Genomic DNA, 15,091 nt, shown 5'->3' with positions numbered 1-15,091 from the left:
TGACCTACGTTGCACCTCGGAAAAATAAACACATCATACATAGATCATGTGAATGGAGATAAATTTAACTGGATGTAAATGGTGTTCTCTCTATATATTAATTCAGAAATTTGCAGACATATTTTTTGGTGTTTATATTATATTAAAGCACTTTATAAATGCAAATTGTCCTTACTGCTGAAAAATTTCATTGAATCATATAAGCAGGGAGACAGGCCAATTGGCAAATCACTTTGTAGACTTAGAGTCAAATTTGGAGCTCCAACACATTTCAGAGAAATACTACATTTGACTAGCTGGAACAAGTTTTACTTTTGTTATATATCTCCTGTGGAGTAGCCAAACAGTCATTGACTGATGACAATCCAGTTATCCAATTCAGGAATGAAGAAGGGCTTATGCCCGAAACGTCGATTCTCCTGTTCCTTGGATGCTGCCTGACCTGCTGCGCTTTTCCAGCAACACATTTTTCAGCTATATTATGACATTGCTTATACTTTAACTGTATGTAATTGACTTGGGAGTGGCTTTGTTCATGTGTTGGTGCTGTGTTCTTTCCAGAAGATTGATAGCAATGAATCTCCACCTCTATATATCCTGATGTACTTCTCATGCACATAAGTCAACTGCATCATTTCTGTTGTATCCATTATTCATTTTCTCTTCTGTATCCCTCTTCTTTGTGTTCTATCAATGTTTCATTCCAATAATTGTTTTTGCCCACTGCTTGCTCTAATGATGTGACCAAAATATTGTATCTTTATCTCTTGATGATCTTGTGCACAGATTTCCTCTTTTCTTCAGATGTTCCAAGCACTTTCTTTGGGGGTGCCCTGAAAATGTAATAGGCACAACATAACTGCAATTCTTTTCTCTTTCAAAGAAATCTGAATTCTAGCTAAGTTGGCCAATGGAAACAGTTCATTGCTAATCACTCAATATAATCCTTTACAATGCTGGTGACTGCTATCAGATTGCTCCTTAAATTTCCTGGCACCAGGAAATTTTAAAAGCCAGGCTGAAACAGGTCTGTTGTTTAAATTATATTTCCAGATCTTATTGAAATATATGGCTTGATACAATTATCGCAAAATAAAGTCAAAAATTCAAAATGATTTCTCATTTCATTTGGTTGTTAACTTTCCCATTGAGATCCAACTTTATTTTTCTTTGTTAACAGTGTGTCTTTCTGATTGTGCGACCTGGATGCTGGAGAAAACTCCATTGTGACCGTTGGGTGCACTCCAATTTTACAAAACTGTCATATGGTGAGATGGCTGTGGATTTCAACACTGTCACCTATTCAGTTGGAGATCAGTCAGTCCAGATGAACTAGAATCACTATTTCAGATATCTCATAGCTCAAGGCTAGAACATGTCACCCTCTTTATTTTCAACTCAAAGCAAGCTGTTTGGACAGATGCTGGCTGCAGCCCTCCCTGACATGTTCAGCAGAGTGGCCTTTGTCTGTGTTAATTGAGTGCACCCTTCATCTAATAGTCTGTCTTTATCCGTATTGAAATAGCTGAAGTGGAGCAGGTGAAAACATTTTAATATCCTTGTTAATCACTTTGCAATTTAAAGCATGTTGAGAATTGCAGGTTTGCCCACGTTAATTAAAAGTTCCCCTCACAAACATCACCCGCACTTCGTTAAAAGAATATTAATTGTGCCTTGGCCAAAAATTGGATACATATTTTCAGAACTGCTGAAAATCAAATTCTGAATAAATCTTCAGTGACACATGCAAGCCTTACAATTTGGTTTCTTGTGTTTATTTAAAATGATTAATGCTGAGTAGCCTGGCAATGCCCTGCCCACTTATTAAAGAGCACAACAGAGCGATGTCGCATTAGTCATCGAGAGAGTTTACAAATGTCAACAACCCGCTCACATCATGAAAGAGTTGCATTCAGGGCAGGTTTTGTATGACACAGTTTTGAGGATGTTGAATGTCCATTGAAAAGGGATTATTGCCAATTCAAAGCATTTTACATTACCATCATCCTGATAGCAATATGTGTTTGCAACTATCAAATAAATTCATGTTTTAACTGCACATATTGATGGAAAATGTTTAATATGTTCATGTTTATTTAACATGAAAGTGTAAGGCTCTAAGTATAAATTTTAATATTTTGTCTGTGCAAATCTGGAATGAAGATAACAACAGGTTTCTTTTAGGTTATATTTGCCACCTTATTTTATGTAAATTGTCCCATGAGCAAGATGAATGATAATCAGATTTACTGTCACTCTCAATAAAGTTTTGAATTATAATTTGTATAAAAATAAATTCATAGAATTTTCATGCAGCTTCACTGTAGTTACAGCTTGATTCTGTCAAAGGAACTTGTGAAATGTCACCGTTGAAATATATTAGAGAGTTTTGTTTTCACCTACATATGAACAGAAACTATTGAATCGAGTTAGGATCAATTGATTAAATGGCAATTGTATCTCCAAAGATTTGTAACTGTTTCACAAACAAATAAGTGAAATGAATAACTAACGTTACATATCCAAGAGAGCAAAAAATCTATGCTCTATTGAATGTTCAGATCATCCAGTTTCACAACATTCATTCATTTTATGGTAAGTATTTTCCATTTGATATAAAACACACAATGTATAAAATGTGTTGATATCCATGTTTCATCAGTGAAGCTTTTGAGATTCCTGCCATTTTCTGGAAGATCTTGGTATACAGCTGAAGGGTATAAGAGTATATTATACACCTGCTGAATGCCTCAGCTTCTCTTTAATACTGAATCAAATTCATATAATGTGACACTGCACACCTTCAGGGATGCCCCAACATTTCAATGCAACACTGAAAGGGCTGTGTTGAATAGATATTACACTTAATTCAGAGATTCTTTGTCTCAACATAGAAAGATTAAGTCTTGGCCACAAGCTGATATCATATCACATTCCCTCTTTGATATGTTAGCATAACTGTGTTGGAAAATAATTTGCCAAATTCCTTTTTGCACTACCCGGCAAAGGTCCCATGAATGGTGGGGCTAATCTGCAGAGCCAGGGTGACCCATTCTGAATTTTAGCTGTGTGGCATTAACTAGTCTCAACAGGGGTAAATTAAGAGATTGAATTTAGGTATTTGAAAACAGGATTCTCACTCACCATCTAATTATCTTTTCTGGCTGAAACAGTGATTGAACAATTAAAATGGGAAGATTTTACAAATGAAATAGCAAATATCAAAGAGTTTAAAATAAGAAGTTTTCAAGAGTACTGTTCACTTTACTTGCTCTAGGGTCTCTCAGTTTTAATGATCTGTTAACTAATTATATTTGAACAAAAGGACAATTGTACAGCTGAGGAATAGTTGAAGAAGCATCTATGTATTGTTGATCGCAGTACAATAAAACTGCACTTGAAGTATGTTCAATTCTTGAAAATTGTAACTATGAGTGACATAACTTTAGTGAAACATAGGTGCACATAGGAATCAATGTTAACAACAGATAGGTTCATTTGAATATTTCTAAGCTGAAAAAGCCAATGTACAAGTTGAAATATTATTCTGTACATGTGCAATTCTGTCATTTCTTAGCTGAAGTAATTTGCAAAATAATATACATAACTAAATAAAAAAGAAATTCTGCATAAGTTCAAAAGACAACACTCCTCATTCCTTCTATCTTCTCAGGCAGTTCCTTGGGTTTGGAGATGACTTGCTACCTCTCCGGTTTTGAGATGGCTGATAAGTTCAATGCATGATCTACATACTTTACAAGTGTTACTTGAATGGTCAGATAGATGAATTGTTTAGAGATTTCTGGGCTCTCTCCACTACCTTGACTTATTATTATTGTCATAAATGCCTTCCCAAATGAACTTTCACTCATTTTAGTTGGTCACCAGGAGTGGTTAGACATCTTTGACCTGTTCAGTGATGCTTTGCATTCACGGCTAAAACATTTCAAAGCAGGGAGGTGGCTTTGAATGATTATTACTTCACTGCTGGTTCTCCTGCTGGCTTTAAAATGGCGTTTCTGTGTCACCTGTTTCAGAGTCGAACAGGAGCCTGACTCAGAGCTCCAAAATCAATCAAACAATCACAGAGTCTGGCTTCTGATGGGGAAGAAATGCACCCTGTATTTTACAACCAAGGAAACAATTTTACCTGCAACAAATGTTGCATCTATCTCTCAGTTTTTAAAATTACCTCTCAAGCTTTACCCAATGTAAAGCTGCAACATGAAACAACACTTTCAAATGATGCAAAACAGCCGAACAATGATCCGCAACAATGATGCAAAATTATTTTGTGGACTTAAAATCAAAACTGAAGACATCAATCTGGAATTCCAGTCATAAAAACTGGTTGGATTTAAAATGAAGTGATTTCAAGTGGGGACACACTGTACAGTATTTCTTGTGATCCACATTCACTATCACCACATAGTGTGGCTGCTGGTGTTGTAAAAACTCTGTGTAGCTATTAGGCTGATACAAACAAATGTAAACAGCAATTTTTCATGTGTGCTTTCTTGGGTGTCAAGGTGTAGTCCTTGCAGATTAACGTTGCTAAAATTGTATTCCAGGGCTTGCTGGTCAAGTTGAGTTAGGAGCGCAATCATGACCAGAAAATGATTGTGACCCACAAGGCTGAGCAGTGTTCAAAGCCTTTGACAACAACAACATTTGTGCTTGAAGGCAATCATTAAAACTTTTTATAAAGGACTGACAAAGATTAGATCTTCCAAGCTTACGTTACTGATGGGATTTGCCCACCAGATGGATATAACAAAAAGTAGGAATCACAATCTCCACAACTTCCCATCCTTTTTTTATAATTTCTACCAAAATGAAATTCAGGATGTGTGCTTCCAGCTGAAAGCATGAATTCAGTAATGATACCCTCAGTGTGCAAGGTCAGAAGTCACACAACATCAGGTTATAATCCAACAGGTTAATTCGAAAATCACAAGCTTTCGAAGCACTGCCCCCTTATCCAGTGAATTGAAGGAAAGCACATAGACTCAGAATTTATAAGCATAGAGATCGATGGGTTGAGAGATCAAAAGATCATACAAATGGTCTGAGTGGAGTGTCCAATAATATGTTTCTGCGGGTGATCAAAAGTGTTGGATGGTGTGAGTAAAGTGTCAACAGTTGGATAGTAAGTGAAGAGCATGACCTATAATTCAATGACAGAGGAACCTCAATTATCCAAACAATTTCATTCTGATAATTGATTATTCGGTTAATCGATTAAATGCCTTTCCTCTGGGGCTTGAAGTTTTTAAAGTCTGCTCCCCATTCAGGAGATGAGGCAGCAGAACACCACGCACGAGTCCTGCCCTATCCCATCCACCATCACCCCAGCCCGCCCCCCCCCGCCACACCCTGTCCAACACCGCCCCTCGCCCGTGCCCCAGCCCCTCCAACACCGCCGCCTGCCCGCTCCCAACCCTGTCCAACACAGCCCCGTCCCCAATCAACACTGCTCCCCGCACATCCAAGACTGCTTGCCGGCCCCCGTCCAACACCGCCCCCTTCACCCATCCAACACTGCATCCGTCCAACACCGCCCCCGCCCGTCCAACAACGCCCCCCCTCCCATTCAACAATGCCTGCTGCCCATTCAACACCATCCCCGTCCAACACCGCCCCCTGCCCACCCTCCTCACCCGCTCTCTGGGGCAGCCGGACTGGGCATCAACAAGGTGGCTGCTGCTGCCTTTTGGGGATGAGTCTCCAAATCTCTCACACACACACACACACACACACACACACACACACACACACACACACACACACACACACACACACACACACACACACACACACACACACACACACACACACACACACACACACACACACACACACACACACACACACACACACACACACACACCTTTTTACTGAAACTTTTTGACAGGTTCCACCTCTGCCCTGTACAGGACAATGTTGGAGAGATCATCTGGGGAAGGCGGGTTTAGGGTACACTCCTGTGTGGAATTCCAGGGAAAGCGTGGGGAGAGAGAGAGGGCAGGCGGTAGGTCATTTGGAGATGGTGCCTGTTTAATCACTGTAAACAAAAGATGCGATCACTGTTGGAAACACGTCTTTGATGTAATGTTTCTATCGGGACCTCGAGATATCCTTCGGATAATCTGATATTCAGATAATTGATATTCGGATAATTGAATTACCTCTGTACTTGAGACAGACATAATTACAAAACAATAAAAATAAGGTGGTGTTGGAGACAAACCAAATGACTGGAATTATATGATGGGTATAAGAGTTGCGTGCTGAGGGTCTAACTAAAGTAGCAAGTAATCCAAAACTGTACAAGTTAATTAAGGCAGAGAGATCACAAGCTATCAAGGTGATAGTGTTAAAACAGAACAGTAAGGAAGATTTTACTGATAGAGAACAGCGTAGTGGGGTCATGTGTAGTACAACATGAACCCAAGATCACGGTTGAGGCCACCTTCATGGGTGCGGAATGTGGCTATCAGTTTCTGTTCAGCGATTCTGCGTTGTTGTGTATGTCAGAGGCAGCCTTGGAGGACACTTACTCAAAGATTGGAGGCTGAATGACCTTGACTGCTGAAGTCTTCCCTGACTGGGAGGGAACATTCCTGTCTGGTGGTTGTTGCCTGGTGCCCATTCATTCATTGCCAAAGCATGTGCAGGGTCTTGCCAATATCTTGGGGGTATTCTTGCCCATAGAGTATGAGTTTGTACAGTTTTGGATTGCTTGTTACTTTGGTTAGACGCTTGGCATGCGACTCTTATCTATCATGTAATTCCAGCCATTTGGTTTGTCTTCAGTACCACCTTACTTTTAATTTTTTGTAATTATCTCTCTGAGTTAAGTAATTGGCTCTCTGCCTGTATTCCTGATGAAGGGCTTTTGCCCGAAACGTCGATTTTACTGCTCCTCGGATGCTGCCTGAACTGCTGTGCTCTTCCAGCACCACTAATCCAGAATCTGGTTTCCAGCATCTGCAGTCATTGTTTTTACCTAATTGGATTATAGTTCATGCTCTTCACTTACTATCCAACTGTTGACACTTTACTCTCACTGTCTGACTCTTTTGATCACCTGCAGAGATTTATTATTGGACACACCACTCAGACCATTTGTATGATCTTTTGATCTCTCTGCCCATCTATGGCTCTCCTTGTAAATTCTGTGCCAATAATCTTTTTTGTCACTTGGCTTGACGAAGCGATGGTGCTCCAAAAGCTTGTGATATCAAATAAACCTGTTAGACGTTAAACTAGCATCATGTGACTTCTGACCTGGTTCACTCCAGTCCAACACTGGCACCTCCACATCATGACCCTCAGTGTGAGCAGGGAATGTAATAAAACTGCACATTACCCAACCCATTCCTTCCTTGCTATTTATATAAGCACATTTCCCGTCAAAGTAGCTGTAGGGTTGACTTTAACCAGTTTCCTCTGTGTAATTAGAGGTGCCCTAATTTACCCAACAATTTCCCACTCAACTTGCACCAATTCACAACTTAATCTGTTCTTTCGAGCACCCACCTACAGACTCTGGGACCTGCTTTACCCATGCAGATTGAGGTTTGAGCATAACAAGGCCAAAGTACTCTGGTCAAGGATGAAGACCCTGTTTCTGACCTTGATCATTTGAAAAGCCACTGACGTATCATTAAATATCTTCTGCTCTGGAGATTCCTGACCAGGGACCTCCTATTACAACCTGAACAGAAATATACAAATTCAGAAGTGGAGTGTGCAAGGTTGTTGTAGAGTTAGACTGCCCATTGAGTGTGAGGAGTTGGGTATAGTGCCAAATGGGAGAGGGAGTGCAATGTTTAGGGTGCCAGGTGGGTGAGGGGAGTCAGGTGCCAGATGGATGAGTGGTAGCAGCATGCCAGGTGGGTAAAGGGGTGCAGTGTTCTGGGTGGTTGAGGGGAGTAGGGTGCCAGGTGGGTGAGGGGAGTAGTGTGTCAGGTGACTGTGGTGCCAGGGTAGCAGGAGGAAGGAGTTGCTGGGTGTGACTGGGAAGAGGGTATCATTTGGGTTGAGGTGGGTGTGTGTTCAGGGCAATGGCAAGAAGGGATGCAGAGACTGTCAACTGTCAGAGCAGTGGGGTGAGCCGGGGTGGGGGGGGGGGGGGGGGGGGGGCAGGTATGAGGGAGTGCAGAGGTGGGCTCAGCAAAAAAGGAAAGGGAAGATCAGGTCCAGGAGTGTCAGTTTATGTCAAGTTGGGCTGTGTTAGGAGCGGTTGCAGTGTTCAGAATCCAGGAGACCTCCTGATTTAATTTTAGCTTTTAGATTTTATAGAATTCAAATTTCACTCTCTGCCATAGTGCCATTTGCCAGCATTTGGCCCATATCCTTCTAAACCCCTCCCGTCAATATACTCATCCAGATGCCTTTTAAATGCTGTAATTATACCAGCTTCCACCACGTCCTCTGGCAGGTCATTCCATATCCACATAACCCTCTGCATGGAAAAGTTTCCCCTTTGATCCCTTTTATATCTTTCCCCTCTCACCTTAAACCTCTGCCCTCTAGTTGTAGACTCCCCCACCCCAGGAAAATGACCTTGTCCATTTACCCTATCTATGCCCCTCATGATTTTATAAACCTCTATAAGGTCAACCCTCAACCTCCAAAGGCCCAGGGAAAATAATCCCAGCTTATCCAGCCTCTCCCTATAACTCAAACCCTCCAACAATGGCAACATCCTTGTAAATCTCAAGTACTGCATTTTGGAAAGGCAACTCAAGGCTGGACTTATACACTTCATGGTAAGATCCTGGGGAGTGTTGCTGATCAAAGAGACCTTGGAGTGCAGGTTCATAGCTCCTGGAAAGTGGAGTCGCAGGTAGTTAGAATAGTGAAGAAGGTGTTTGGGATGCTTGCCTTTATTGGTCAGTTCACTGAGTATAAGAGTTGGGAGGTCATGTTGCAGCTGTGTAGGACATTGGTTAGGCCACCTTTTGGAATATTGTGAGCAATTCTGGTCTCTCTGCCAAAGGAAGAATGTTGTGAAACTTGAAAGGGTTCAGAAAATTTCATTTGGCTTGCTAATCTCTTTTAAGGAAGGAAATCTGACTTCCTTACCTGGCCTGGCCTGGCCTACATGTGACTGCAGACCCACAGCAATGTGGTTGACCTGTGCCTGCCACCTGAGCAATAACTGCTGGCCTAACCAGTGAGGCCCACATCCTGTGAATGAATAAAAACAAAGCACCACTGTCCTGCCTTGGCTTTTAGCGCAAAACAAACTCAAGCAGTTTGTCATTGTTGTTAGATGACATGATGATCGCGGTTATCAATGTCACGCCTACACCATGTGTCAGAAGTTTATTTGGATTTCATACCATATGTGTTTCTACCAAAGGGCCATGTCTCAATGTCTAGGGGAGTATTCTTCAGTCAAGTTAATGATATTGTTGTCAGTCAAGGGAACCCGCAGTAGTCAGTTAAGGGTAGCATCTGGTTTCAATTCAGGGCTGAACACAGTCAGATGGCCGCTTGGAGTCTTCAGGATTGGAGGTTCCACATCATTATAGTCTGGGATTTGTGTCACAGTCAGTCCTGCAGGTTCAGTGCAAACAGTCCAGGGATTAGCAGTAAGTCAGTCAGGGAGCTGCACTGGTATCAGTCAGGGGTCTGTTCACTCATCCATCAGAGCTGTCCTTCCAAGACCATCAGGGCAGTGAGTCACTGTCAGTCCTAGGGCTCTTTTCACTGAAAGTCAAGTCATGTTTATCAGGTGTCACCGCTGTGGTAAGGCAGTTGGGAAGTAAATTGTGGAGATTAAAGTCTGGAATGCAGAAGGAACAATAATTGTGACATGCAACAACTCAACATATAATATACTGAAGGACATGAGTTCCTGTGGGAGAGGGTCGTCAATAGTAACCATCTTACTGGTTCCATTGAGGTACACTGCAAAGTTTGAAATGAGTACGCTTGGACCTGGGGCTTAGGGAGTAATGCTGTGATAAGAAGACTTCAATGAAAGAGTGTGTGGGAACTTGAGGAAGATCAGAAATGGTGGGGTGAGCAGAGAGTGCATAGAAGAAAGGAACATAAAGGTTTGACTGTTCCTCTAAATTACTAGGCTGAGCTCTCTCTACTAGCTTGTCCACTTGTACATCCAAAACCCTGTCTTTGAAGTTTAGTTTGTTCTGGGTCATGCCCTGAACATTGAAGATTGAGCACCACAGTGTGAGGAGCTGCTCCTGACTTGCAGCTTCTGGAGTGGTGTGTAGCTGGGCTTTATATGTAACGCTAGAGGCATGAAGTCAGGAGGCAGAAGTGAACAGTTTTGCCTCTCTGACTGTACAATTTCAGATGTCCAAGAGTCTGTGCACTTGTGTGGAAATGTCACTCCAAGGCATTGCAGACTGGACACCATGGATCTCACTCAACAAAACATTATTGAACTGAAAATGGGAAAATTCCAGCCAAACTGTTGTCTTTGTCGATTAGGGAACCACAAACCATTTCTGATTTCTTTGGTGGATATCCTTCAGTAGCATACAATATTATTTCAACTTTAATACAGAACTTCCTCAGCAATCAATAAACTGCCATTTACACTCATGGAGAAAAGAAGCCTATGGAGGATGCAAGATAAAAGCTTAAACTTTTGCCACTCATTATCAGTTTATATTTGTTCCTTTCGTATTTTGGAATCAGTTTTTTTTATTTTTCCATGATTCAAAACAGTTTTTAACAGAACATATGTGAAATTGTATAGTCAAAGTATAGAGAGTCATTTGACTTTTTTGCTGCCTCAGGGGCAAACTGTGATGTTTTCTGACTTGTGTCCCCTCAAGGAAATTTGATTTTCTCCCAAGTTGCTGCCAGTTTAAAAATATCACAGTGTACTTGTCACCTTCGCTGCAGAATCTGGTTGAGGTTCTGCCTCTAGGTCAGTGGTAATCTCTCCTGGTCCCCAGTGTATCAATCTTTGGCTTGGGTGTTAAGCGTTGAAAGTGAACCTTGGCAGCTTTGAATCTTTTTCAATGTGGATGTTGAATGCATGGCTGAACCTTAGTCAGTTAAGCCACGATACAATGTAACAGTACATTAAAGTAGAAATGTCTGCAATGTTCCCATTGTTTTCCTGATCGCAGCATTACAACATTTTCAAATCCATTGAGTCTTGAAATCTATTATATAAATTATAGATAAGACAACCTTTAGCACCCATTAGCATTGCTCCACACATTATGGGCAGGTAATTTGGGGGACCTTTGATAAAATTGTCGAGGTTTGTAATGACGCTGGAAAAAACAAGCTTGATTTCCAGCGTCCTACCCCTTTGAAGTGTAAAATAGTCAAACAGCTGATGGCTAAGAAGAGTTCATAGCATGTGGCAGTAGGCCATCTGACCCCTCGAGTCCATACCATCCCTCCAAGGGCATCCCACTCAGTCCCAGTCTCAACCCTATCCCTGTAACCCTGCACTTCACATTGCTAACCCACCTAGCCTGCATAATCGCTGAACACCATGGGCAATTCAGCATGGCCAGTCCACCTAACCTGCGCACTTTGGACTGTGGGAGGAAACTGGGACACCTGGAGGAAACCCACACAGACACGGGGAGAATGTGCAAACTCCACACAGACAGTCGCCCAAGGCTGGAATCGAACCTGATGCTGTGAGGCAGAAGTGCTAGCCACTGAGCCAACATATCGACCCTTACTGGAATGAAAGAGTGGTTGAAACCTGGAGCAGAGCAATTATGATATAATGCAATGGAGATACAGGTTGGAGAGGCTGAATGGCTGCCTCATGCTACTATTTCTTCTGTCCTTATATATCCTGCCATTCTTCCCAAGGATAGTTGACATCAGTATTTAATAAAGCTTCCCTGAATTAGTTTTTGAGGATTTGCTTGCAAGATGAAAATCCTGCACAATAAAGTCAAAGTCATTGGTGACCCTTAAGCAAAAAGTATGACTGCTGTTACTCTTCAAACCTCAATAGTGGAACCTAGGCCTATTAGTAAAAAGCACCATCAGATATGGGCAGTTTGGTCTGCTTTAAAGGCCTTTCCAAGAGCACTGAATGAAAACATCATGCAGAGTTAAAAGTCACACAACACCAGGTTATAGTCCAACAGTTTATTTGGAAGTACAAGCTTTCGAAGCGCTGCTCCTTTGTCAGGTAGCTAGTGGAATAGGATCATAGGACACAGACTTTATAGCAAAATATCATAGTGTCACACATTGATGTGATATATTGAACAGGAGGCATAATTATTCATACTGGGAATTTGTAGTCACTCAGGACTGAACCAGCACCCCTGAACAAATCTCTCCTGTCTCCTCAGTGTTACATATTTTGTGTTCCATTTGGCTTTCTGTACCTTTAAATACTAAGGCATTGTGGGATATGTTAGCTTTAGTGTACATCACATCAGTATATGAAAGAAGTAGCAACTTTCCTAAGTTAAAATATTTAGTCCGTTACGCAGCTCGGTACAACCTGATAAATCTGTATAGAGACATTGTAAAAGTTTTGGAGTGACATTTTTCCTCAAAAGTGCTTCTTATTGCAGAATGATTCAGATTTCACAAACAAAACCAAGAGAAGGGGGATACAATTATTCAGTTTGTAGCAGTTTTGTGAGATCAGTAAATTTAATGATGCGTTAAAAGACATTTTCCTTGACAGGTTAGTTTGTGGTCTATGTAATGAAACAATACAATCTCTTGGCAGAGACTTAGCTTACCTTGTAGATGGCCTTTGAAATTGAAATTTCTGTGGAATTGCCAGCAAAGGGGGGCTAAGAGCTAAGTTTGTCCATCAGATTCCACAAGGTGTTCTTAGAGCATACCAAACACGACAGAGGGAAGCCAGCCATGTTACTGCTGTACGAAGCCTGATCACCATCCACTTAAATGCTGGTGTAAAGGCCTTGCACGTCAAAATTGCAACAAAATGGGACACATTGTATGAGCCTGCAAAGCTAAGGAAGACATATCCAATGCCACAGGCAAACAAGAAAAGAAGACAGGTGCTAACTGGCACAACAACAAAAGGAATGTGCATGCAAAAGACCTAAGCCAAAGTGACCAGAGTAACAAGCAACTGGAAGAGGTGCGTTTACACATTTTGTCCATGACTGGTGGTTCACAAGGATACTGCGTAACAGCACTGTTGGAAGAGAAACCTGAAACTGGACACAGAAGCAGCAGTTTCATTAATTTCAGATACTGTGTACAAAAAGGAACTAGAACAACTGTCCCTTAAGCCAGCAAAAATTGTTCTGAAGACATACACTGGAGAAGCTGTATCTATGATGAGCATCACTGATGCAAAAGTGCACTTGCACAGTTACTCAGTTGCCACTGCTTGTAGTGAAAGACAATGACCCAACCTTACCGGGAAGGTCATGCTGAGGAAGATACATTGAAATTGGGCTGAAGTGTACACCAAGCCTAAGGGAGACATTGAAAGAAACACACTGCTGTATTGAAAGTGTATAGAGAAGTCTGACGAGAATCTCAATGAAACTGAATATAAAACACAACAGACAGCCAATATGCCTTAAAGGCAGGGCTATGCCATCCAAACTAAGGCCAAAGTGAAGCTGGGTGCCTAGTCAACAGTGGCCTGTTACTCACAGAAAATGTACAACACCAATTGTTCCCATTTTGAAGAGTTTCTGGGGATTTCAGTCACTGTGAAGCCAGTGTAGTGTGCTGTTTTCTTTCTGGCTGACTGTCCCGCCATTCCTTAGACTTGTCTGGGGTCTACAAAAGATCCCAGCCTTCCTCAACCATTTTAGCTAAAACCTTTCTATTCCTATTTAGCCATAGGCCCTGACACTGAATCCATCTGTCATGATTGAAGTTTAGTTTCATTTGATATTGTTTTCTTATGAGAAATGGACCTCTTCTATTTTATCTAACGGCTATTTGTTCATTTGCCTGGAATACCCAGAGAATCATATTATCTCTTTATTTACCCAAGGACTCAGCTACCAGTACATCTTTATTAACTCCACCCCACAGATCCATTCTTTGGTACAAATCCTCAAATCAGCACACCAGTTCCCTGTCTTGACTGCTAATGGAGTATATGAGTAGACAATCCTTGCTACAACTGTACAAGGTGCTGGTGACACCACATCTGAAGTACTGAGAGCATTTTGGCCCCCTTATTGAAGGAAAGGTATTATTTCATTGGAGCCTGTTTGGAGAAGGTTCACTAGGATAATCCCCGGTACGGAGGGGTTCTCTTATGAGCAAAGGTTAAACAGATTGGGACTCTGCTCACTAGAGTTTATAAAAATGCGATGTGATCTCACTGAAACATCTAGGATTCATAAAAGGCTTGTACGAGTAAATGCTGAGAAAATGTTTCCCCTCATAAGAGAGTCTAAGACCAGAGGGCATAGTCTCAGAATAAATTGGCACCGATTTAAGACTAAGATGATGAGCAATTTCTTTTCTCAGAGGAGTTTGAGTCTTTGGAATTCCTTGCCACAGAGAGCTGTGTGTGCAGAGTCCTTGTGTACATTTAAGGCTGGGACAGACACATTCTTGATCAGTAGGGGGAATGAGAAGTTATGGGGAAAATGCAAGAAAGTGAATGTGAGGAATATTGGCTCAACCATGATCCTATTAAATGATGGAGCAGGTTCAAGGGAACAAGTTGCCTACTCCTTTTCTTATTTCTTATGGGCCTCTTATCTCAAGATGCCTATCTAATCTGTGATACAGTAAATGTGGCATTTAATTCTGAAGAGGTCCTCTAGGATGCTTACCATTGTGAATTTGAACATTTCGGTTGCTGAGACAGTTCCAAACAGTAGACGATTAAAGAAGTTTCTGGATTAGAGGTGCTGGAAAAGCACAGCAGTTCAGGCAGCATCCAAGGAGCAGTCAAGGAGTAGTACCTTTCAAAGGGAATAATAAAGTTGATTAAAAGTTTGGATTCTTCAGCCAGTGGGAACTGCCAAAAGCTGTGTTTTGCATCTATTTTTGTAAAACTCAAGCTTCCTTCAAGCTTCATTGGTGGATACCATGGTATGAATTTCTCATTCCATGGATTTGTTGAGCTGTGTTAGGTCGGCATATCTGTGAAAGAATT

The sequence above is a fragment of the Chiloscyllium plagiosum genome, unplaced genomic scaffold, assembly GCF_037043375.1.
Source record: "Chiloscyllium plagiosum isolate Xiang-an unplaced genomic scaffold, Cpla_swu_hap1 HiC_scaffold_5, whole genome shotgun sequence".
Lineage (NCBI taxonomy): Eukaryota > Metazoa > Chordata > Chondrichthyes > Orectolobiformes > Hemiscylliidae > Chiloscyllium > Chiloscyllium plagiosum.
The sequence above is the reverse complement of the archived record's forward strand: the minus strand, read 5'-3'. Positions refer to the sequence as shown.